Raw genomic sequence first — 26,067 nt, forward strand, 5'->3', positions numbered from 1 at the left:
AGATGGGGGAACTACGCTTTTTACTCCCCCCCCCCCTTAGTACGTAAGTACAAGTATATCTGTGCTAGCCCTGGATTTAATGAGGGAACAGACCAGACTGACATATGCCACATTCTTTGCAGTAGGAATCATTTTTACCAAGGTTACTATTTGCAGTTAGTAATCATTTGTAATGTTTCACTTAACACCAATAGGCTATGGAAATAGATGAATTAAATAATACTATATACCCTGCTCAGGTGTTTGAATGATTTATGATTGATATATAAATAGCATCAGAAGATTTCAGTTGCGATTTAAGCATGCTCCCTACAATTAATATCTTGGAATAAGAAAAGTATTTTGGTAGTTGTGCCTCATTTTATTATGTTAATTTATATAAAATATGACTCTGGAGAAGAAATTATTTTAGGCAAGATCAAGAGGGACGATGTATCAAAAAAATGGCATAGAAATACTGTTTTGAAGTTTCTCAGAGGTAACTGTCAAATCTCTGACTACTATGACATAGTTGTGACTGTTCCAATGAGGCTGTGCCCGTCTCATCACCTGAAATATCTGTGTCAGCAATTCTTACATTTATTAATGACTTCTGTAAGTGTGTGCACAACTCCAAAGGACAAGACTGGGCAGTTTGTCTGGCATGCATTCTCAGTAAGCACAGCTGGAATTTTCAAACTTCTTGTAATCTTTTCAAAACCCCTAACCTTTGGGGACTGCACACATTACCTTAAGAATAATATATTTCTAAGTATAATTGATTTCTAATAGGAGTTATCCATTAATAATCAGATGTCTCAGAACATCATATATATTATATATATATATACATATATATATGTATATATATACATTTTCAAAAGGATCAAGGTTTGTGTTTTATAAGCTTCAAAAGTTAAATGCCTTAGAGGTTCAATTTCTCAACATAATTTTGAATGGGTTCTAGCTTGTGCAAAAAATTCATTTACTGTCACCTCCTCATTCCTACCCTCAAGCCCTTTCTTGAGGCAGGGTTAAAATTTCAGCCTCTGGGCATAATGAGAGGGTTAACCAGTTAGCTCTGTCAAAGCACACCAGGTTACCACTGTTGAAGGGGGGTGCATCTGGCAGGACTGGCTTCCCATCTTCCGGTGTTGAGCTGATCACTGCCAGACTCAACACAAACAATCACCTTTGACCCTGCTGGGAGGTGGGCAGCTAGGGGGCTCACAGCGAGGGGTGGTCATCCCTATGTAGCCGTGAATGGACAGAGGGTTGACTTGCAGATTATCAATGACTGACAAGGAGGCCCAGAGGGTTGTATATGCATGCTTTCACGCATTTCAGATTGCCAGTGAGGTTGCTAATTAAGAACCTTTAATTTGTCTCTCTTCCATGATAAAGGTTTTGCTTAGTTAGACTTCCCAAGACTGTGTGTGTGGAGCCAGAGATTTAATCAAAAGGCCTTCAGATGAGTGCCTTGTCAGAGCACAAACATTTTGAAATCCCAAGGAAAATACAGTTTAATGCATCCAGTTAAATTGCCCGAGAGGAAATAGTGAATACAGCGTTCTTCAAGTCTTTCCCCCTTAGGCCATTCACTAAGAAACTGGTCACTAACTGCTGGTAACAACCCGTCTTGGAGGGATTATTGCTATTATTGGCACGCTGTGGTTTACGGTAACATTTTGTTAAGGACGTGGGGAGTGATGATGTAGCTGGACCCGAGATTTCAGAGGAATTCTTCTTCCCTTGTGGTTAATGGGCCTCCTTTTTCATTCCTTCCTAAATGTACTCAGGCTGAGCCACGTTAGAAGGCATTCGTTGTTGCGTTAAGAAATATGTTCTACACCAGAGTCAGCATTCAAATCAATGGAGCAAAAATATAACATTTATTGTTAGTAAAATGGAATCATGCTGAAAGGCTGAATGAGTGCTTGACTTAAACTGGATGATAGAAATCCAATCGCTTGCCACGCGCTTTCTGGCTGGCACAGGCTCATGCTGTTGCCTTACAGTGATGAATTGTAAGCCGGAGCAGGCAAATATACATTGCCAAATGGAGGGTAATAACCAGAGTTGTAGTATTGATTTTCCATAGCTGTGGATTTTCAGACCTTGAGAGGGGCCTGTGCTCTGGCTGGCTATCTCTACCCGGGCTCTGGTCTTTCCTGTCCATTTACTTAAAGCAAAGGAGAACAACGGCTCTATGGAGGGTCAGGCAAACATCGCACTGTGAAGGAAAGTTCTGAAGACTTTCAAAAATACTCCTGTTTGTTTCCAATAGCAAAATCAAGTCAGGACCCTAAAAATCATAAGGTAAAAAAAATGAGGCTGAATGTAGATTACACCTATTTTATTCACATAGGAGATATGATTTTGGTTTTTTTTGAGAGGAGGTGTGTTTCCTCCCATATTTTAATTATCAAAAAAAAGGAAAAGAGAAAAAAGATCAGAACATATCATTAGCTCTGCTTCCTAGTGAACCTGACTTTTCTCAAGAAATTTACATCTTTCTCTCATTTTCCGTTAAGGTTTCTTACCCTGTTTTCTCACCTAAAGAATGCTAATGAGCTCGAGCGATGAGATCTATTGGGAGAACAGTGGACCCGGAGACTAAAGGTAAAAGGATGATTGATGGTGAGGAATTACCATAAAAGTACAATCAGGATCAGATTTTAAAATGAATTTTTAAGCAGTCTAAGAGACACTCTTTGATTTGCAGTCTGGTGGAATGGGTAATGTCTCTTTTGGTGGATAAAGTTTCTCACTGTGTGACTTGAGCTTTTTCTGATCTTTCTGACTGGAAGTAAAACGGAACCAAAGTCTGAAGAGGCTGTTAATGCAGAAAATATCAAACACAATATTCTTAATGTCAGAACCCAGGCATAGCAGGTGAGGAGAGAAAAATAAATAGAATATTACTGTTGGTATTACTGTATCAGGTTCACCTTGCAACAGAAAGTAGGTTAAAGCCTGCTTCTTGTTTTATTTTGAAAGGACAAACTTGTTTACATACTGGGGAAAAGCACAAAGTGTAAGCTGGTATCAGATTGCAATATTTGTTAGGTATATAAAATGTTCCAACTGAAATATTAAAGCAAAGATGTATTCCTTCAGCTAGACGATTTCTTACATAATGCTTAAGCTTAAATGCACATTAGACTAATTTTAGATTTACAGGAAAGTGACCCAGCTCTCTGATTGCTTTCCTGCACACTAGTGCAGTTCCCTCTATTGCTAATATTCTTTACTACTGCCAGAATGGCCAGCGTTAGCTGACAAAATGCAAGTGACCCAATTAAACTTGCATTTCAGTAGGCAACAAAGCAGCTCTCAGTGTACAAAGGACCCACAACAACCCTAGGTGGTGAGAGTTTTGCAACAATGCAGGTCCAGGCAGGCTGACTACAGGGTCTCTCTGGGTCTCTCCTGATGCCTTTCTCTGTCCCTAGATCTCCTGCAGGATACTGTATCTCAAGCCGCCATCCCGTCTCCTTCGCCTCCTTTGTTGCATGGAAGTCGGTGACCTTCCCGTTCGCTCACTGGCAATCTAATTGTGCTGATAAACACTTGCTAAATGGACTCAGAATTGTGCTCATGAACACTTGCAGGAGGTACTCAGAATCCAAATGTTTTCATCCAGAGGGTTTCAGAAGCTGCTGCTACATTAATCATTTCAGTGGAATGGTTGCCTAACTGTAGATTACACAATAGCAGCAAACTCTTCGTTTGTGAGTCAAGAATTTTCATCTTACCTTTAGAAAGTATACATCTCACAGGAACTTACCCACGTGCCCAGGTTTATTGTTGGATTGGAAATGCTACCATATCCATTTGAACATAGTAACAATGACTTAAATATAAAAATGGTTGCTGAAACCTTGAAAATCATATACCTTTATTTTACCTCATTTAATTTTTCATCTCATGTCTTCCTATTTGACACTCTTGCTTTTTAAAAGGGATGTTCAATATATTCTTTGTTTTTTAAGAATAAACTTTGTTCATGGCAGGAAGTACAAACAACCAAACAAAAACAGAAGCCAATAAATAAAACTTCAAAGGAACATGGGACTAATCACACACACACACACACACACACACACACACACACACACTACTTGAAGTTTCCAACGTCACAAATGAGGTTGATTGGTTAAGATCCCTATTTTCAAAGTGTTAAACGCTGTGGAAATCTTTAGCATTGCAGACAGCTGCTTCATGTGACAGTGTGCATTTCTCCCTGTCTGCTGACAGCGCCTATAATGACTTTAATCATAGATTCTGGAAACGGAAACCGGCTATTGAATTGCAACAAGCTCAGTGGTCAGTGTCTGTGTCACTTTTCTGGGAACAGGACTTTCTGAGCATCAAGAAGCTCATTCTCAGCCTTCTGGAAGAGTGCTTAGTGCATTACCTCTCTGTCAATCACATCTGTGGTGCCTGAGCCAAATTATTATTATTATCTGGCTCAAGACATTCCATTGAAACGTGTTTGTGTGGTATTCTTATCTGTGTACCGTATATAACTAATGACGATTGTTTATGGAAAGGTGCCTGTCCAATTATTTTTGAAGAAACACAGGAATGCAGAATGACTGGAAGCATCAGGTTTTTGCCGGAGAATGCCTCAGGTAAGGGGAGAATGGCTGGAGGCTATGAGGAATCACAAGAGACAAGTCAGAGTGGTAAATTGGGAAACTGACATATCTCATCTAATATACTTGCTAACTAGGCCTTTAAAAACCTTGACATTTAACTAAGTTTGTGGAAAAGTTGTGGGTTTTGTCCTTTTCTGAGGGCTCTAACTCATTAATCCAGTGAATTAAGGTGTTTATCACGAATACCAACATTAGCAGGTTGGAAAGAGAGGGGTTGAGAGGCAGGTAAGCGGCTTGGGGTGAGCAGCTGTTTACACAGGCTGTGCCTGGTTCAAAGCCAAGTCAGTCAAAAATGATACTTCAAGTTATTTTCCCTTTTGGTACTTCAGGGCTTGCAATGGCATGAAAGGAACCTTTCATTTGGCAGAGGCATTTAAATACAGCCCCCACCCCACAGGCTGGTGCATTTGGGGGGTTGGGGACCCTTTGCTGAAATAAACAAGTTTCTAGGGAATTTTGAGAAAGTGGGAAAGAAAAGCAACTTTTCAGCCCAGTTCCAGATCTCATGTTGATCAAACTTGTGTCACCAAAGGGCAGAGGGATGGCTTGTGGCAAGAAGATCTTTGCCTTCTAATGTTAGTGTCTCCGAAATAGGCTTAACTTTGCCTGGCATTCTATATATTTTTTTTAATTTAAAAAGGCATGACAGAACACGACAGAACACAGGTTATTTATAATCAGAAGTAGCAACGGTTTTCTGGAAGGTTCGCTCACAAGTGTGTGGGAAATGCTTGGGCGTGTGCTCAGGGTTTTATTTAGCGTATGTCAAAAGTATGTCATTAAGCTAAAAGCCTTCAAAAAGAGGCACTAACTTGATTTTTTTTTTAACTATTAAAAATTTTACTCCAAAATCAAGCCAAAAGCTGTGTTCTTTTTATATTGTAAGGCTCATGCTGTCCATTATTTTATATCAAAAACATAAAATGATGTGTAGAGCCAGTGCCAGCTGTCAGGACCACCTGATAATGTGGACAGAATTAATACCCAGAAGCCCAAGGGGCTGCCTCTACTCCACCTTTTCACGGTCTGAAAATCTTAGGGCTCTGATTTCTTCTCTGATACTCCTGTGTGAGCCTGAGCTTTGTCTTCTTTTATACTGTCTTGAAAAATAAATAGGTCTCAGTATAGAATTGTTAGCTCTGGCTGCATGCCGCTTGGACGTTACCTGGCTGTATAGAAGGCCGTTTAAGACGCACAATTTATAGGACTTCTTTGAATTATTTGTACCAGCTTCTTGACTCTCAATTCTTTCCTATCAGTTATCAAAAAGTCGATATCCCATTCACGTTTTATGTGTACTTGGCACATTTTGAGAAAATAAATTTTAGGATGCCATACTTTTGAAGTTCTAATTTAGCGTGGAAGAGGATTATAGCATATGAAGAGATAAGAGGAGAAGATAGGAGCACTGGAATGTTACAGTGGCATGTACTTTATCGATTTTTTTGTTTTGTTTTTCTGAAACAGTTTATGGTTTGCACATATGAGCAGCCATATTTAAAACCAAAGGGCAGTCTGGAGATAGTGAAAGTGATAGTGAACTAGCCAAGGATAGCCCTTAACAAAGAGTGTACCATATGTTGCAGTATGCATTTCCATAAGATGAAAATTTCTATCTGAACAAGAAGATGCTTTTTTCATTAATCACTTTATTAATTACTCCTATTATTTATTATCTACCATTGTGTTTGTCTTAATATTTCTCTTCAGTACATTTTTGTTGCTGAGACAATGTCTTCCCTCCACAGCCCAGGCTTGCTGTGTAGTTGTGGTTAGCCCTGAGCTCTAAAGCCCCCTACTGCTCCTGCCTCCCAAGTGTGATCCTCTGCTCTGTCTGTTCATAGCACATCTTCTGCGCTTACACTATGAAATACTCACTTTCCACATTTATGCCTCAAACTGAAGCTTTTCAAAACAAATGGACAGGAAATTAGTTATCAGTTATATTGCTGTTGATGGCCAACTTATTACCAAATCAAACCAACAAAGAGAGAGAGGCCACTGGCCAGAAGGGTGTGTCCTCTACTGAGTTCTTAGCATAAGCAGGCAGCCTTGGGCTAAGCTGGGATAACATGGGCAAGCTTTCTAACCCTGGGGATGTCCTTATTCGTTGTCTAAAGTCGGCTCCAATCTCATTAACTATGCAACAAAGAACACTGTGGCAGGACCCATTTCTGAGGACTGAGGTAAGACCTCAGTGGATAGGACTGACACACAATGGTAGAGCTGGGGAGCAGAAACAGGCACTTCAGGTAGGTCCCCACAGCCAGCCTTTGTGTCCTGTCTGTCAGAAATTGGCCTGAAACAGAGATAGCTCCCATGTGCCTCACGTACGTTGTTAGTGAACAGGAAACTGCCTCATGTTGCTTCACCGTGTTTCTATGCATCACCTTAGGGAAAGGTGTTTGCACATACACAAACTTGTTCCTTGGGGAGAGATGGGACCCCAGGATTACAGTTCCGATAATAAGGGATAGATGTCATTCTTCTTTCAGGACTATCCAAAAAAGAAGAAGAAATTTGCAGTCAGAATATAAGAGGTATTTACAAAGACTTCCCAATGCTGATGTTTTAAGCTGATTTGTTCTCCAACTTGCCAGAAGAAAGGACCTATGAGACCATGGAGCTGTTGGACTTGTGACTCACTCAGGGATCTCACAAGGGGCTTGAATCGAGGCCTCTCATACTTGTAACTTTAAGCCCTCTGTGTGTTTCCATTCTCATCCCAAGCCAGCATTTGAGGTCCACTGAAGCATCAAGTTCAACTCTACCTGTCACTGAGGGTGGGGAGGGATATGGGATGCATATCACGAAACATGAAGTACAGTCAGAGAATGAAGAACTGCACAGAACAGCTCGTTAGAGCACAGCAGTCATCACTCAGCAGATGACATGAGATCAGACACCTAGCGAAGCGGTGAGGAGGCTGCACGTGTTGCTGTGGGAGAAACAAAAAGTGCAGAGGCCCCGAGGCTGGAGAATGCCTAGAAGGACGACAGAACCTACCTAGTAAACAAAATTCTCTTGATGGTGTCAGTTAATTAAACTGTAAGCATTTAAACACTAAGTACAGCTAGATGAAGAAATGATTGTATAATGTCAGTTTTAGTATGTAAAATTGCTTCATATATGCTGACTCCAACACCAACCTAAACAGCATCTTCTTAAAGAGCTAGAATACTGCCATCTGCTGAATGCAGCTAGGGTGTAGGTAAGAGATTAGAGTCTCTCTCACATCCTATTGTCTCCCTGTTATTAGGTCAACCCCACCTTCTGTGAGATTTCCAGTACCAGCCTTTCCCATGCGGCCTCCCAAGCCCAGCTTACTATCCACCACAGTGCTAAGAATCTGGGCCAACAGCATGTCTTAAAGTCAGACGTCCAGGAATGAAAGGCAGCTCCAAGTGTGCGTTTCATTGGGGACTGCGCTTTTGTCTAATGGGTGCCTTCTTTCTGAGCCTGAAGAGTCTCATAGACAAATGATGGGGTGAGTGTGAGGGAGAGGTCAGCAGACCACCTGTCAGCCCAGCAATGGTTCTCATTTCATGAAACCAACAAAAGCAACGAAAGCAAATGGAAACCGCTGCTGACCGAGGACGCTTCATGTGAGACCGGTACCTCCTCCTGCCTTCTGGTCAACCGCAGGAAGCGCTCCAGTTGAATGCATTTGCTATTTTCCATCTAAAATAATTATATTTGTATATCTATAATCTTAGCCATGTCTACAAAAGTAACAAGCAGAAAATGACCTCCTGGTTATACCTTGGTCCAGCTGGGCACCCAATGATATTACTGGCCATATGCAGAAACCTTATTTAGTGAGAATTTTTCATATGACTCTGGCCTAACATCTTTACATAATTCCCTAAAATAACCTATCAACCAATTTGTATTACTAAAATGAAATTTCCAAGGCTTTATAAAAACAAAAGATTTGCTTAGGCCCCACTTTTACAGACTCAAAGTGCAAAAGGAGTGTATACTCTAGTGAGTGTAACAGAGTGCTACACTCTAATAGAGTGTAACTACACTCTATATGAGTGTAGCAGATGGTGGACCATCATGGCAGAGGGACACTAGAACCAAAACGTCACACCTCAAACCAGAGGAAGACTGAGAAGTACAAGTCCTACCCTTGGAGTCAGTGCCCTTGGAGGGCACACCTCCAGTGAACTGAATGTCTCCCCCTAAACTCCATCTCCTAAAGGCTCTACTCCCCCAAAGCACCATATTGGGGGATGGGTCAGTCCTTTAAGACGCGGACCTTTAAAGGGTGCTCACACCCAAACACAGCCCGTGGCATCCCATGGTTAACAACAGAAACACAACTTGCAACTGCCATTCACTTTTCTGTCATTTCAACATTGTAGCAGCTCAGTGCATCCTAGCTGCTCCACATGCTGTGGGTTGCAAGTTCACACGTGCTTTTGACAGCCCAGTCTCGGTGTTCCCATTTTCCTCCCTTTAGGAAGCCCGTGTCTTTTCCAGTTCCCCTTCTGTGAAACTCTCCCTGCCCCCACCATCTCAGCCCTGTTACTGCAGGTTTGTCCACTGCTAGTTATTTCTGTGATCCTCTTTTTCCTGCCGTTAAGGTGACTAATCTCAGGGAGTGACTTCTGTTCTTCCAGGCCCAACTCTTTCCTTGGCTTTGCTGAAGCCAAGTCTTTCCTTTTATTTCCAGCTCACTAACACAAGAAGCAGAAGTCTGAAGACAAGCTCTAACTATGTCTTTCTAAGGAGACATGGAGAATCGTCCAGAAAGAACATCTCAGTGCATTATACCTGCACTTCGGGAATGCTGGCACCGCAGCCATTCTGAGTCATGATCTAAGTGGCAGTAAGTAGCCTGGGCTTACGACGAGTGTCCATACAGCCTTTCCATTTGGTTTGAGATCTAGAAGACTGGGTCTGAAGGCTTGGATCACAAACACTGAGTGAGAGCAACCAACTCAACCGATGATAGCTTGTGTGACCAAAGCAAGGGGCCGAAACTCACAGTAAACTCGAAAGGAAGAGCTCAACTATAATATGTGGGTATAATGACCAATCTTCATTGTTTACATGACTGGATTTAGAACCACCCAGGAAGTGTGACTCTGGATGTGCCCCCAAGGGTGTTTCCAGAGAGGTTTGACTGAGGAGAAGAGATCTATCCTGAGTGTGAACCATATGCTATGGTTCTAAACTGAATAAAAAGAAGAAAATACTCCTCTTTTTCTCTGCTTCCTGACTACATGTAAAATGTGACCAGCCAGCTTATGTTCTTGCCTATATGTCTTCTCTGCTATGATAGACTAACTATGCCATTATTTTTAAAAAGTCTTCATTTTCATTATTTTTTAGCAGTGTGTCTGAGTTTGGGCATGCACTCCTGAGTGCTGGTGCCTACAGAAGTCAGAGGTGTTGGACCCCTGGAGCTGAAGTTATAGGAAGTTGTGAGCCACATGATCTGGATGCTGGGAACTGAACTCAAGTCCTCTATGAGAGTAGTACATGGTCTTAACCACATGGTCTTAACCACTGAAGCATCTCTCCAGCTCCTGTATCACTTCTTAAAGCATAAACCCCAACAAGCATTACCCTTCTTAAGTTATTTTTGTCAGCTGCTTCATCACAGAACCGAGAACAGAAACTCAAACGGTGGGGTAGGCGCTGATTGATGCCTGGGCATGGACATAAACATAGGCATTCTATTAGTGGATCAAAGAGCCACATTCAGCCCAAGGATGCATGAGTAAGATGTTGCCGCCATGACGAAATGCCTGAGAAGACATCTTGAAGGAAGAAAGATTACCTTGTATAACTGTCTCACAGGCTTCTTTATACATTTGAAGTCTGTGGTAAGGAAGAAGCATCACGGTGGGGGAGGAAGGAAAGTTTCTTCTCACAGAGCAGGCAGTAAGCAGGAAGACCAAGAGTCAGGAACAAAATACACCTTTCAAAAGAAGACACCCATTGACCTCCTTCCTGCAACTGGATGGCACCTTCTAATAGCTACTCAGCTAAAGGTAATTGGCCAGGGCTTAACCCGTAGCTAAAGTTAACAACCTCTGGGTCCAGTCGGCTCACAAAAGAACCATGAAATGGGAACAAGGACTTCAGTATGTGGACTTTCAGGATGTACTTTATAACACAGTGGGGTAGGAAGGAGAGCCCAAGCTGTGTACAGAGACATCGTGTCTATATGACCTTGGTGAAGGTGGAGAGAACATGATTTGCAGCAACAGAGTCAGCTAAAGTGATACTGATGTCAGAGAGGGAGGGTCTTAACACATAAAAGAAATGAAAGAGATTGTGTGTGTTTTTATTCTCCCCAAAACCCAAAGGAATGAAGACTTTCCTTCCTTTATAGCTCACTAAATTTCTTCATGTATTTAACAACAACCATAAAATTGCTCAGGGTCAACTTAGTACCAGGTACTAAGTAACTATAGACTGAAGTGATTCTACCAAGCCATTACAGTGTTCTTTCAATTTATGATAGAACTCGTTCAGACAAGAGATTTTTTTTTTTTTGTTAAATACCCAGACTCACATTATACTGTTTTAGAAGGACACAGTTCTTCAAATATTTTAACATTTTCAAAATAGAGGAAGATGCTTTTGATTTACTTCATCTGTATCAAGGACATTCAAAAATCACTGTTAAACTATTTAATATTCAAGAGATGATAATCTTGGCTCAAGTGCTGCTGCATACATGTCCCTATGCCCTACTATACTGGCTGTTTTTCTGTGTCACCCTGACACAAGTTAGAGTCATCAGAGAGGAAGGAGCCTCAGTTGAGGAAATGCCTCCATGAGATCCATCTATAAGTCATTTTCTCAGTGATTAATGGGGGAGGGCCTTGGCTATGGTGGTGGTGCCATCCTGGGTTGGTAGTCCTAGGTTCTATAAGGAAGTAGGCTGAGTAAGGCATGGGAAGCAAGCCAGTAAGCAGCATCCCTTTGTGGCCTCTGTGTCAGTTCCTGCCTCAGGATCCTGCCCTGCTTGAGTTCCTGTCCTGACTTCCTCCAGTGATGGACTATGACCCGGAAGTGTAAGTTGAATAAATCCTTTTCTCCCCAACTTGCTTTTTGGTCATGGTACTTTGTTGTAGTAGTAGAAACCCTGACTAAGATACCTACTGAGAGATTCTGAAGTGTGTCGGGAAGCAAACTTTATTATGTTTCACTTTCAAAGTGCACTGATTGGTAGCTCCGAAGCCCCCCTTTTTTTTCTTTAAACACAGCCATTTTCTCTCTGTGTGGTTTCCATTTGGAACCCCTTGTAACTGTGCTGACAGGCCTATGCTTCAGAACACTATCAAATGTTGGTCCATCAATTATATGTCAGTGATTCTCCATCCATTATAAGTCAAAGCACAGAGGCTTCTAATAAACAGGAGAGTGCTGACTGCCCTGAGGTGGTCTATTGGCAGACATGCATGTTTACTGAGCATCTACCTACTCTAAGTACTTGTTATATTTAAGGCCATGTAAGCAACTTGTAGGTATCAGCCATGACAGGCACCATGTAATGTTATCTCAGAAAGTCTGATAACTAAAATGGATCAAGCATTTTAACTAAGTCTAGTCAAAATACAAGACCCAAGATGACAACTGAGAGTTTCATGTCATTTAGAAAGATCCATAGTAGTCACTGGGTATCTTGTAGAATAAGGACAGACTCCAAGTTGTCCCACTAATGGCTCCTTCCATTCATCATCTTTTAGGTATTCAATGGAAGATTTCACATGAATCATGTTAATACTTATCATGATAAATGGCCTTAATTATAACGATGCATGGGTCCTTTATTTCCTCAGGACTTTTCCTGTATGTTTCTCACATGTACTAAATTATAACAAGAATACTCTGAAAGAGTATTTCTCTCTAAATATTTTTTCATTAGGAGTATTACATGTGTTAAATTTGCATATACATGAGAACATAAGTTTTGCATTGAGGTCTGCCTCCCACCTCCATAAAGTTACACCATTAAATTATCTTCTCTTGATTAAATGACCTGTATAAGTTACAGGTCAGCCCTGATAAAGGTATCACAGTCTAGTCTACTAATATTATGACCCCAACTATCCCCAGTTAAACCATTTTAAGGAAGATACCTAAGAGGCTAAATGAATTTCTAAAAACCTTAGAAGACAGTATTTGCTAAATCTAGCACAAACCCCATTTGTCTTTACTTCCAAGCCATGACCACTACCTGTCTGTAACTGCCCGCAGTTACATCAAACGGGTCACCCGGAAGGAAAACAGGCCTGCGAGAGAAATGAGGAGCCAAGACAAGTTTTCTGATCAAGGCTCTAAGTTTAATGGGGGTTTCCAAATATATAAGCAGGGGAAAACCCTTCCCCCAAAGGCTGGAAACTCTGCCTCAGAATGGCTTGGTTGCTCAGTAGGTGGCTAGTGCCTCTCAGGAAATGGCAGATCCTTGAAGAACAATGGGCTAGAGCTCCACCCTAGGTGGGGAGTAGTGGCTGGCATCCAGGTCTGAAACTCCTGCTCAGAGGCTGGGGGGAGGGCACACCAGTCCTTCCCACATACATCCTAGCTCTGCATTAACAAATTTTTTGCTTTCTCTTTGACAAAAGGTCAAGGTTCTGAAGGTCTCTCTCTTTTTTTTTTGACAATGGTGATGATGATGATGATGATGATGATTCTTATTAACCTGGCATTATGAAGCCCATATTTTTCTCCTATACTACATAATCAACCAAAAACAGGTCCTTAGAGATAGCCTTCAAATCAACTAGGCCCATTTTGGATTGCTCATCATAAAGCTGAACTGTTGATAAACCTAGAACATGATTGTAGGAAAAAGAAAATAAAACCCTCATTGTGGGCATTTACTGTTTTTCATTTTACAGTAATAGGACATCTCATCTCGGTTCCTGCTGGGCAGAGTGAGTCTGCAGAGAGCACAAGGGAAGGGTTTTACCAACACAAAGGACATCATTGTGTTAGGCAAAGTTCTTCTCTTTAGATCTGCACAAAGAGCCTGCTGTCCACTGCCAAGTGAAACAACCTTCAATCACAAGACCCTGGTCTGGCCCCCTTTCTACCTTCCAGTCCTGAGCTCCAGGACTTGCAGGGACTGCACGATCCCTTCTAACCTCCCGTGTTCCCCTGGGGCCACGTTCCAATCCGCTGACCCCCGGGACTCATCTTCTCTCTGTCCCACTACTCTGGCAGGTCATTGAGCAGCCACTGAGTCTGAGCTCCTGGGGAACCTCTGCTGGATGTGCTGATTTCTGAGCAGTAGCTTCCCTTGGAAGGCTCTGTCTCTCTTATACTCCTCCTTGGTCTGGATCATAGATCCTTGAAGAAAGTCCCTTCTTCTCCTAGAAACATCCAACCCCAAGCACATTTTCTTTTCTGCTATTACTGAGCTTCACATCTTAAGTGTTTGATTTTGCCACTTACTATATGCCAGGACTGTGTGAGACTTCACACATTACATAATGTAATCTGACTTTATGCTTATACAGACCTATGTAACTAACTTTATTATCCCTGTCTGAAAGACCAGAATATCTGAGCTCATAAATACCATAAATAGTATAACTTACATACATCACAGAGTTCATTGACTTATTGGTCCAGACTTCACATTCCAAAGGCGGTATTGCAACTCTAAATTATACAGCACCACCATTGGCAAAATGTCTCCACAGCATCCACTGACCTTTATTATTTACACAGCATCTGCTGGCCTTCATTTCTTGTCAGATAGCTTGCTACCTAGGACCAAGGAACCTTGAATAGAATATATTACCTATTGTGCTAAGTTGTCAAATCGTAGTTGTATAGAATCAACAGATTAATATGTGTAAAAAATGTGAATAATGTGCAGCCAATTAAGACTGTCATATGAGTATTAGTCATTATTATCATTAGTTAAAATAGAAATAGTAGGAGTATATATATATATGTGTGTGTGTGTGTGTGTGTGTGTGTGTGTGTGTGTGTGTGTGAGGGTTTTTATCTATTTCATACACTAAAATAAAAGATTTTCAAGGACAGGGACCTCTTTATTACTCTTTTATTCTCTTGTAAAAATAATATCCCACACATAGCAAGAGGCAAACAATTCACTGATGAATGAATGAAAAACACAAATCACAAGAATGTCTTCTGTGTTATATTTGGACCTCTCCTTCTTCCTCACACAGGGAGGCTACAATGGCTGCCGATCCACATCTTCCTTTATATTCCCCTTTTCCAGGACTTGGAGACTTGAAGTTGTGAGTGTGAGAACATCATCTCTGGCACACTTGGTCCAACACTCCCACATGCCCACCTTCATCCTGGTGGCTTTCCTCCCCGACATCGTCCCACAGGCATCATAAGTGACCCAATCACTCTGCATCCGTTGCCTTTGGTTGTTCTTTAATCCCTGTCTTCACATCTTGAACCTGTCCTTTCTCTCACAGCCACTGGCTACCTCTGGGTAGGCAACACCTAATTACACATTCACACTAACATGCTATTTAAATTATTCGAAAAGCCACCTCTAAAATTCTATGACTCCCTCATTTAAGTGACTACAGTTATTTCACAACTTTCTATGTGTATGGTGGTGTTCATATATTAGAAGTACACATATCCACGCCTCTGTTGCTAAAACCCTAAATCTTTGTATCTATTGCGGTAGAACTTAAGAATCAAATCCCATCTCCTTAGAAAAAGAGTTGGCGTAGGGAAAACCTTGAGCAACCCCTGTGCTTTCCCAGCAGTCTGTCACTCTCTGTCCCATCCACGTAGCTCGGTGCTCGAGAGACATGGGCTTCATCTACAGTGGGGGTAAGTGGAGGATTTACCCTTCTTATCACCTTTGAAAATATCAGTCTTCCTTAAAGAAAACATCAGTGGATAAAGCAAGAAAAAGTAAGCAAAGAAGAAATGGAGAGCGCTAGAAAACAGGGTGAGGGGAGAAAAATGTCAATGAGATGGGAAAGAAAAGCCAGAGAGCTACCAACACAGATAAGAAAATGGAAAACCAGAGAGACCAATCCGGCAGTAGTGAATGGCCAAAGATGCTACCAGTCAACCTGAGATAACTAACTAAGCAGGAAAGAGAACCTAAGCTAATGAGAAAACATACTTGGGAAGACTCAGAGGAGTAGGTACTGTAAGTTACTCGTGTGCAAAAGAAAGAAAGAATGGTCCAAATAAAATATAATTGATATTCTTCTGGTTAAAATTACTTATGATATTTTGTTAACCATATTACAGAAACAGTATTATTACACGAAGCCAATTATACCCTATGTGTCTAGCAGAGACATACCTTAGCAAGGATATAGATGCAGTATGTCTGTTAATACACTGTCTTCTAGAACATAGAACTAAGGAGACAGTGCTGGGATCTCCTCAGTGCTGCCTTGATATGCCGTGCACTGCCTTTGGCAATATGAGGACGCAGTCATGGGAACATAAGCTAATTTTCACCGTAAAATAAGGAGTGATTTAAGTCCCTATAAGGACAGGTACGATCTTGCTCCTAGGCATATATAATCCTTATGTTCAAACAAACTGATCTTCATTTTCCTCTCAGAGAAGCTGAGATCCTTCCCACTTCAAGCAGGTGATTTTGTTCTGTGGTCAGACTGGAGCCCCCTTCCTAGCCTCCGTGTTGCTTCTCCACATCCATGCTTCCTGCCTCCTGTCACCACAAATGCTGCTTTCTCTCCCTACGCACCCCATTCCATGTCCTCGTCACATTGCTTGTCCCCATTCATCTCAATTCTTGTTATGACACTTTGATATTTGATAATTATTCATGAGTTTCTGCGACCCCGGTTGGGTACAAGCCTCTCGGAAACAGAAGCTATGTGTACTTGTGTCACATGCTCGTGTGTGTGCTAGCCAGTCTCTGCCATGGGTTCTAGAACATGAAACACGTGAAATTGTTTGCTAGAATGAGTGTATGATATGAGATTCTTATTTCCCATATCCTGGGTTTGTCTGCAATCCTAAGGAGTTTGCCTCGGGTAAAGCATATGCAATGCTCACTACATATCTATTTGCAGGAGAGAGAGTGGGGGAGAGAGACAGAGACACAGAGACACAGAGAGAGACACAGAGAGAGACATGGAGACACAGAGACAGAGACAGACAGAGACAGAGAAGAAAGGAGAGAGAGACAAAGAGAGACAGAAAGAGACAGAGGAGAGACAGAGAGAGACAGAGAGGAGAGAGAGAAAGAGAGAGAGGCAGAGAGACAGAGAGAGACAGAAAAAGAAGAGAAGAGAGGGGAGAGAAAGACGGGGGGGGGAGAGAGAGAGAGAGAGAGAGAGACAGAGAGAGAGACAGAGACAGAGACAGAGAGACAGTGAGAGAGAGAGAACCTTTTCCTGACTCCAGGATATCACTGCTTCACACTGGCTGGCTGAACTCTAATGGACTGGGTGGTGGTAGTAGGTCTTTGACAGGTAACTATCACCCAGTGTCCCCTGCCGTGAGGGTGGGAGTCAGTGTTCAAGCCTTCTTGTTTGCCTACTAAAAGCTGAGGGTTTACAGTCACTTTCCATTAGGAAGGAATCTAGAAAAAATGAAGTACATAGTTGGGAGCACCTCTGTGCAATTCAGCACTTTGCATGGAAGTAAAGCAGACAGGCTCACTGGATCTCTACTTGTTGACACTGCCCCTTTACTGCGAGTCTCTCAGGGTACGGCTGCCATTTTCATGTTAGTCACTGGCTCTGTTTTGTTCTGAACATCCAAGTGGATACCAAGGGCATCCAATGTGTGTACCCACATAGCCCAGGCTGGCCTTTGTGCCGCTGTAGATAACACTGGGCTTCTGGTTCTCCTTTCTGACTCCTCAGTGCTGGGATTACAGTCATGTCCTGCTACATGTAGTTTGTGCACTCCTGGGGATTGAACCTGTGTATTTATTTAATGATGACTGTCTTCGGCATTCCAGTGTTACTGCTCTAAAGACAGTTGATGAAATGTTGACTGAAAGGTGTGGTCCCTAGCAGGGCCATTTTATTGTCACTTTCCCATATTTCTATATATTGTTTTAGAAGCTAAGCCATTACACATGTCCTTCTTCCCAGTGGTGATGGGAACACGGGAAGATGCCGGGCTGTCAGGTCCCGACTAAGGAGTGAGATAGAGTTCTTGGGATGTTGTGATTCTCTTTTGGTAACCATAGCTGCTTGGGGCCTTCAGAATTCATGTCCACTGATGATTTTTCAACTCTTTTCACGGAGGGACATCATGGACACAATTAGGTCTGCACTGGCTAGATCAGCCCATGTCAATGTCATGTTTAATATTTAAACACACTATCCGTCACTTTATGTTTCCTCGGTGGCCATCTGCAAAGCCAATAGGACTAACAGTATGGCTTATGGGTCAGGACAAATGCATGGAGAATCACGGGCTTGAAGAGACCTACCAGGAAGCTGCATCTATTCCAACACCTGTCTTCCCCTCCCACCATCTGCGTGGCCTCTGCATCCTTCAGCCCCACTACCCACCCGTACAATTATCCTGTCAAGATGAGGGCGGCTCAGGCTGCTTTGACGTGGCTTTAATATGGCCAGTTGAGTCTAATGATGACTTTATTAAATAACAATGTTCTTGTTATACATTCACATCTGTGTGCCTAAGTCTAAGTGTGAGGAGTCCTTCTGAGGCAAGCACCAGTTTGTGTGTTCTGCAAAGAGGCTATCAAATGTGTGAGATGGCAGGCCTTCTAAAGCTGCAAGTGACATCAGTAGAAGGATGAGTAATTCACAGGTTACAGTGACATTCAAAGGACAGGTTAATATTTTAATGCATTACTACAGATTCTTTCCCTCAGATTCTCAATCTGCATCTAGAAGTTGTCTACACAGAGCCCTCAAGGAAAAGAAAGAAGTGTAATGTGCACCCTAGCCCTTCTGTAAGTGGCCGTAGCCATGGCAGGGTATATACATTCCTTGTATCACCCTGTAGCACAGATATTTAGGGAGAGTTTCATTTCATTTTTCAGAGCTGGGATACTGAACCCAGATTCTCATAATCTTATGCAAAGGCTCTACTGCTGAGCTATATCATCCATCCCGAGGTAAGCCTTTTAATAAGTCAATAACCTGGGCTCACAGAACTTTTATTTTATTTTGGATTACAACAGACTAAATTGTGTGATTCAAATGTATGTGTTCTTTTCTCTAATTGGTCAGAACATTTACCTGGTGATATCACTCCAGTGGGGATGATTCAGCTTCTAAGACCTCAGCTCACCATGAGGGATGGATTGTGTTTTATCTCCTATAGAAAGCAACATTCTATCTATTACCATGACATCCTGAGTTTGAATTCCCTGGTACTCACATAAAACTAAACAAAAACACCCCAAAAAACAAAAACAAAAAACAAAAACAAAAAAACAAAAACAAAAACCAACAACAACGGCAAACAACAACAACAAACCAGCCATGGCTGTATAGGAATCTCAGTATTGGGCGGCGGTGGCAGCATCGTGCCAACACTGTGAGTTCTGTTCAGTAAGAAACACTACCTTAAGGCAAAATATGTCTAGGCATAATGGGAGAAGGTATCTGCCCCAGTATCCTGCTCTGGCTTTTCTCCCTACACACACACACACACACACACACACACACACACACACACACACACACACACACACTATAGAGCGCACTTGAACCAGAAGTGCCAGGTACTCAGGCAGACACAGACATCCTAGATGGAGTGCTAAACAGGGCAGAAGTGCCAATCCCTCTCGTGGGGCTGAGTCTACACAAGGGATGGCGGCACATGGGCGCTGTGTGAACTCCCAAAAAGCACACAATGCTCTCAATGTCTTCCGTTTTGAGAACCAAGTACAAACAGGTTATGCTTCTTGAAAATAATTTCTGAAATTTAAGGAAGGTTTTAATACCAGGATTAAAAAAATACTCAGGCTTAAAAGACATTTTATCACTTTTATTTCAAGCATGACTTTTGTAAGTAGGAGACATACTGTTAACGGGGAACGTTCCAGTTACTGTTCCAGTTTCCCCTCCCCTGTTCCCCACCCCAGGTTTGTTAAGTAAGGCCACAACCAGCCTTCAATGACAATACACAATTGCTTTCAGGAACCAGGAATTCCTGGTTTAAATAGCAAGGCACACAGAATACCCAGAAGAACTAGCAGGTTGTGAGTACCTGCCCACAAAAGCACTGTCCCTGAGCTGAGAGTAGAGACTGGACCGAGCTTTCTCCCCATCACACTTACACTCGTGAGGTCAATCAACAAATTCAGAGGAGATCCGCTGTGTATGTCACATCAATTTCTTCGCTGATTAGATGAAATGTGCTTTGTGTTGTTCTCAAATTAGACACTCATTATGCATAATTAGCCCCTTGCACAGAACAGCTGCTGGCTTTTACAATGCTTTCAACCCAGGGCTGAGTGCACCCATTGTCGATGTTTGCTGTGAGCCAACTTAATCAAATCTGTGATGAATGCGTCAGTTAATGTGATGATCAAATATTGAAAGGCATTACCTAGAGAAAGCATGTTCAGCCTCAACCATGGAAGTTCAATGTGAAGTCATTGCATCATCCTGGGAAATTATTGTCCTTTTTTAAAAAATAAAGATATGCTTTCTTATTTTACCGTTACATATGATTTTATAATGGATTCTAAAAAATGGGAGAGACGGTGTTGCTCACTGAAGGTGCATTTGAATCTAGGATGAGCCTCACAAGCCAATCAGGAGTCAGGAAATCTTGGGCTCAATTGTGACATTGAAACTATGCTAACACACTGGTTTGTTTGTTTTTTTCTTTCAGTCTGGAAAATGGGAAGACAGCAACACAGCCTGCAGTGTAAACCCCTTTAAGACAGAGATCATTACCCAAAGCATGCAAGAGGGAATCCTCAGAGCACATTTCTAAATTTTAAATAGCGTATGGTTTGTATTTGCCTCAAGATTAAAGATCACGTAGTGGGTTGAATTAGTGATGCTTTGGGGTTTTTGAAAAGTTGGGAAAATGTGGGAAGATTTAACATAATTGTTACAGACACTGTAATGCACATTCTGTTCTGTATTCTATAAGAGCATGTGTTTTTCCTTTACTCTTTTGGAGAGACACTGGAGTTGGAAATTACCATGTTACAGAAGTGTAGCTAAAGAAATAGAGATACAGGCACCCATAGAGAGGTGGATGGAAAGTCATTGCTACAGATTCTTTTACTCCTAACCCAATTCAAGCAATAGACATGTAGAAATTTAATATGCCATATTTTAGACTACAAAGCCCTGAAATGATAGCATGTGAGGAGCACCATTATCCCTTTTTAAACTATAAAAGTAAATTTTGGCTAAGACTATATTTAAATTTCAGATGCCAGTAAATACCTTAAATACCATTCAAGGACTATTCTAAACACCTTTGTGCTATCCCAATCATGGGTCTTGGAGTTTGAAGAGATGTCTCCCCACCCCCAACCCCCCAGATAGGGTTTCTCTGTGCAGCCCTGGCTGTCCTGGAACTCACCCTGTAGACCAGGCTGGCCTCGAACTCAGAAATCCACCTGCCTCTGCCTCCCAAGTGCTGCGATTAAAGGCATGCGCCACCACCGCTCGGCTCTGAAGAAATGTCTTAACAGTTAGAGATTGTCTACATCCTTATATGCATGCACACATACAAATGTGCAGGTATGTGAGTTCAGTGTCCCCCATAGACTCAAGTGCTTGAACACTTGGTCCCCAGCTGGTGGCGCTGTTGTGAAGGTTATGGAGCCTTAAGGAGGAGGAGTCCTGTTGCAGTCCATTGTGGGGGTTGGGATGAGCATTGGGCCTGGCTCCTCCCTCTCTCCCCTCCTCCTCCCCCTGCCTTGGTTGGGGGTGCACTGTGATTGCTTATTGTTCATTCTACCATGGCTTTCCTGCCTGTTATCATATAGTCACTGTCACAGTGGACTCTGGAACTATAAGGCAAAATAAACCCCTTCTCCTCTAAATTGCTTTTTTGTTGGAGTGTTTTATCCCAGCAATAGAAAGAAAAAATGATATGCCTTCAGAAACACACAAACACAAAGTTCAACAGCAGCTTTTTTGTTGTTCTTGATACACATATTTTCCACTTTGGGAAATTTTTATGTATAGAGTTAATATTCATTCAGTTAGTATTTAGGCAGAGTAATTAAAGCAAATATTTAGTTGGTATCCTTATTGATATACCCAACAGGCACATTCCCTGATTGGTTGATGTTTATATCAGATTAGCTGCTAAAATTTTTGATTATCACACTAGGTGTATATCTATAAAATATGTTGAACATATATATAAAATATGTATAAAACACCATCAGCAAAAATTTTCACCTATTCTGTGATCATTTTAATGTCCTTAGGCAAAGGCATCAGAAGCTCTGTGCTTCTCCACTGGTGCTCTAGGACACTGGGCATCACTATTAGTCAACGATTAAAAACAATACCAAGAAAATGATGGCAATATTTTGTATGAAAAACTTAATAGCATATTACTGAAAAGTAAAACTGATAGAAAAAAAAAAGCCGGGCGGTGGTGGCACACTCCTTTAATCCCAGCACTTGGGAGGCAGAGGCAGGCGGGTTTCTGAGTTCCAGGTCAGCCTGGTCTACAAAGTGAGTTCCAGGACAGCCAGGGCTACACAGAGAAACCCTGTCTTGAAAAAACAAAAACAAAAACAACAAAACCTGACAAAAAAAAAGGAAAAGTCTTATATTTAGGTCAGAGACATATAGTGAATCAGGTCAACACTAGTTGTGTTGGTATAACTTAACTGTGGATGAGGACAGGGGTTATGTCATATAATTTAACAGTAATTGGGGACACATAAATCTTGGCTTAAGAAGATGAATCAGAAGTTATTCATCCCATCGAATATAGGATGTATATATATATATATATATATATGTATATATATTACATATTATATATATAACATATAATATATAGAATTATATACCAAAGTTGTTAGAAAAACCCTCATTTGATTGGTGTCTTAGGGTTTCTATTGCTGTAAAGAGACACCATGACCACAGCAACTCTTAAAAAGGAAAATATTTAACTGGGGCTGGCTTATTGTCAGAAGTTTAGTCCATTACCATCACGACAAAAAAGCACAGTGGCATGCAGACAGATATGGTGCTAGAGAAGTAGCTTAGAGTTCTACACCAAGATCAGTAGAAAGGAAGGAAGAAAGAGCAGGCCAGGCTTGAACATTTGGGGACAGTGTTGCTCTCTTTAGACACTCCAGAAGACCGCATTACAGATGGTTGAGAGCCACCAGGTGGCTGCTGGGATCAAACTCAGGACCTCTGGAAGAACAGTCAGTGCTCTCAACAGCTGAGTCATCTCTCCAGCACCAGGCTTGAACATGTGAAACCGCAAAGCCCACCCCCAATGACACACTTCCCCCAACAAGGCCACACCTCCTCATAGTGCCACTCCATGGTGACCAGCTTCAAACACATGAGTCTATGAGGACCATTCCTATTCAAACAACCACAGAAGGAAAATCTTAATCATTTTCAGGCTAAATGGATGATATCTATCTATCTATCTATCTATCTATCTATCTATCTATCTATCTACACACACACACACACACATGATTCTATAGATTCAAAAGTGTCAGGCTATTTAATATATTTAGCCAAAACTTATTCCAAAGCATTAATTTCCACAAGCATTTTAGAGATAAGATTTTAAGTTAAATACACTAAATTTTAATCTTTTATTATTTCGTTGGACAAGTTTTTCTGTCATTTTTATATACTTGGCCTTTATTATCTCTGTGATGGTGCTATAACTGGACAAGAATAAAATAATAATTTGACCACCATTTTTGCAGGGAGGGAGAACATTATTGTTAATTATTTTCTCCATAAACAATTTGTAACTGAATTCAGAAAGTCTCAGAAAACTACTTGATTTCATTTAACCTGGTTCTTCAAGTTAATTTGAACAGGTTTATGTTCAAGACCTTTGTTTTCTTTAGTCCCATAAAACTAAGATAACAACGATAAAGAATTATAATCACCTGTTTCATATGTACAGAGGAACAAAAACCACTTACCACTACAGAAAGCAAGTTCTCCTTTTACATATGGCTGGCTTAGGTCACACCACGACAGCTGTCCTAGCTGTGTTAGAAGCATTGTCTTTACAGGTTGCTTTTTCTGACTTATTCCATTTGTAAAGATGTAGGAGACTTAAATCTAAAAATATGTGGAGAAAATTTCTTGTCATTTCTTGCACTGGCTTCATGGATTTGTACTTTTTAGCTTCCTGTGGTCTGTAAATGTGTTTCCATGACCAGGCAAACAGTCTTCACTGAACTCCACTGAGGCTACAGTCACCTTACAGACATCCTTAGCAGGCTGACAGCAACACAGCAGCAACATCAGTTTCCTCTGCTGCCAAATTGTTCTAATGGAATAGAGGAAGGAGGAGAGGAGATTATCTGAGCTTCTCCGGTGGAAGGGATGGACTGAGGCCGGCCTGGTACCCCAGGACAAAGCCCAGGCAGACAGCACTTCAGGACTCCAGAAGATCATAGAGCTTCTGATGAATTTCCCCAAAGATATCCAAATTGTCACAGGATAGTAATGGATTTTACTGCTGGTGCTTTGTTGTTGTTGTTGTTGTTGTTGAAGATCGAGCTCAATACTACATGCAAGGTCCTGACCTTTTTCTCTTTTCCTTGTAAACTAAAAACCATGTTGTCCTCTAGAAAAACGTGTTCAGTAGTTTAAAGTGAAAATTAAAGGAAGTCAATACGGAGTCGCACTGTGCAGTCTAGTAAACTGTATTCAGTTTTGTTAGCTATGTGCACCAAGCTTATATTAATACTAAGAGAGAGCCAGGGCTCAAGCGACGGCTTGGTGAGCAAAAAGGCTAAGTGGGCTGAGTTCAGATTCCCAGAACCCAAGTAAAATCCTGACATAGTACAGCAAGCAGCTATAGCCACAGCGCCCCCTATTGGGAAATTGGAGGAAACAAGAGAATCCACTGAAGCTAGTGGGCTACATAGTCGGATAGGCAGAGACTGTCTTAAAGGAGAAGGGAAGGAGAGTTCTACCCTAAGGTTGAACTCTGACCTCCACACTGCAGCAACACAACATACGCATACGTTCTTATGTGTGTCTATTCCTATGTACTCATACACTCACACACCACACACACACACACAAATAGTAATAAATAATAGCAATAATCGTGATGATAAACTATTTTTAACTGTTTAAGACTTATTTCTTTATTTTCTGTATATGAGTGCTCTATCTGCACAGACACCTGCTTGCCAGAAGAAAGCATCAAATCACACTATAGATGGTTGTGAGCCACCCTGTGGTTCCTGGGAATTGAACTTAGGACCTCTGGAACAGCAGCCAGTGCTCTTCACTGCTGAACCATCGATCGCTCCAGATGGTGGATAATATTTTTTAACTGCTAAGAGTTAGACAAAACAGGTGGGCAGGAGCTCACGGAGTCCCCACTGTCTGCACTTATGTATGTGAAGCTTCAGCAGTCTGTAATCACATCCCCTGCTTCTGCTCTCCTTCCTCCTTCCTGTTAGCAAAGACTTCAGGTTTATTCCTGGAAACCACAGAAGAAAAACTACTGCAATATGCAAACACATGCACATACTTAGAGAGAGACACTTTAATACTGTTTGCATTCCTCAATCAACATTTACGAAGGTTTTCATTGACACATTGTAAATGGCTGATCAAGCAGGTATAACGAAGAACAAAAAACAAGACAGGATACAGGAAGTCTATTGGGTCTTCTTCATGAACTCTAGTGTTCATGTTGAACTTTTTTGTAAAAGAACAAAGAGTGCTCTGTTGGTGCTAGAGGTGAGCCGTTAACTTTGATTTACTTTTGCAAACTGGTGTGTCTCTTAAAGTCACTTGAAGACAAGCACTACAGAAGATGCAGAAGAGAATTCTTCCTGGTGAGGAGCGGTACAGGACTGGGACAGGGCTCATTAAGGCCTTTATATTTGGACAGCTAATTCTTTCTTCTTTCTTTAATTTTCTTTTCACAGGTGTAACTACATATAAATTTATAATTACAAAGTGTTGGGTTCATTTAATGTTGCTCAAATGTATATAGTTTTAAGACTGACCACTTGTTAGCGGATAGCCAGTTAGGGTCTGATTATCTGTGTCGGAGCAATTATGAACTGCCTATAGATCTGAGGTTTCCTCATCCATGCTGGTATGCCAACCAGTATTGTCACTGTTCAGGCCTTACTTATGCTATTATCCCTCTCTCTGCCTCTCTGTCTGTCTCTCTGTCTCTCTCTGTCTCTGTCTCTGTCTCTCTCTGTCTCTGTCTCTCTCTCTCTCTCTCTCTCTCTTTCTCACACACACACACACACACACACACACACACTGCTTGTGCTGCTTGGGTGATAATG

The sequence above is a fragment of the Apodemus sylvaticus genome, chromosome 21, assembly GCF_947179515.1.
Source record: "Apodemus sylvaticus chromosome 21, mApoSyl1.1, whole genome shotgun sequence".
NCBI classification, from domain to species: Eukaryota; Metazoa; Chordata; class Mammalia; order Rodentia; family Muridae; genus Apodemus; species Apodemus sylvaticus.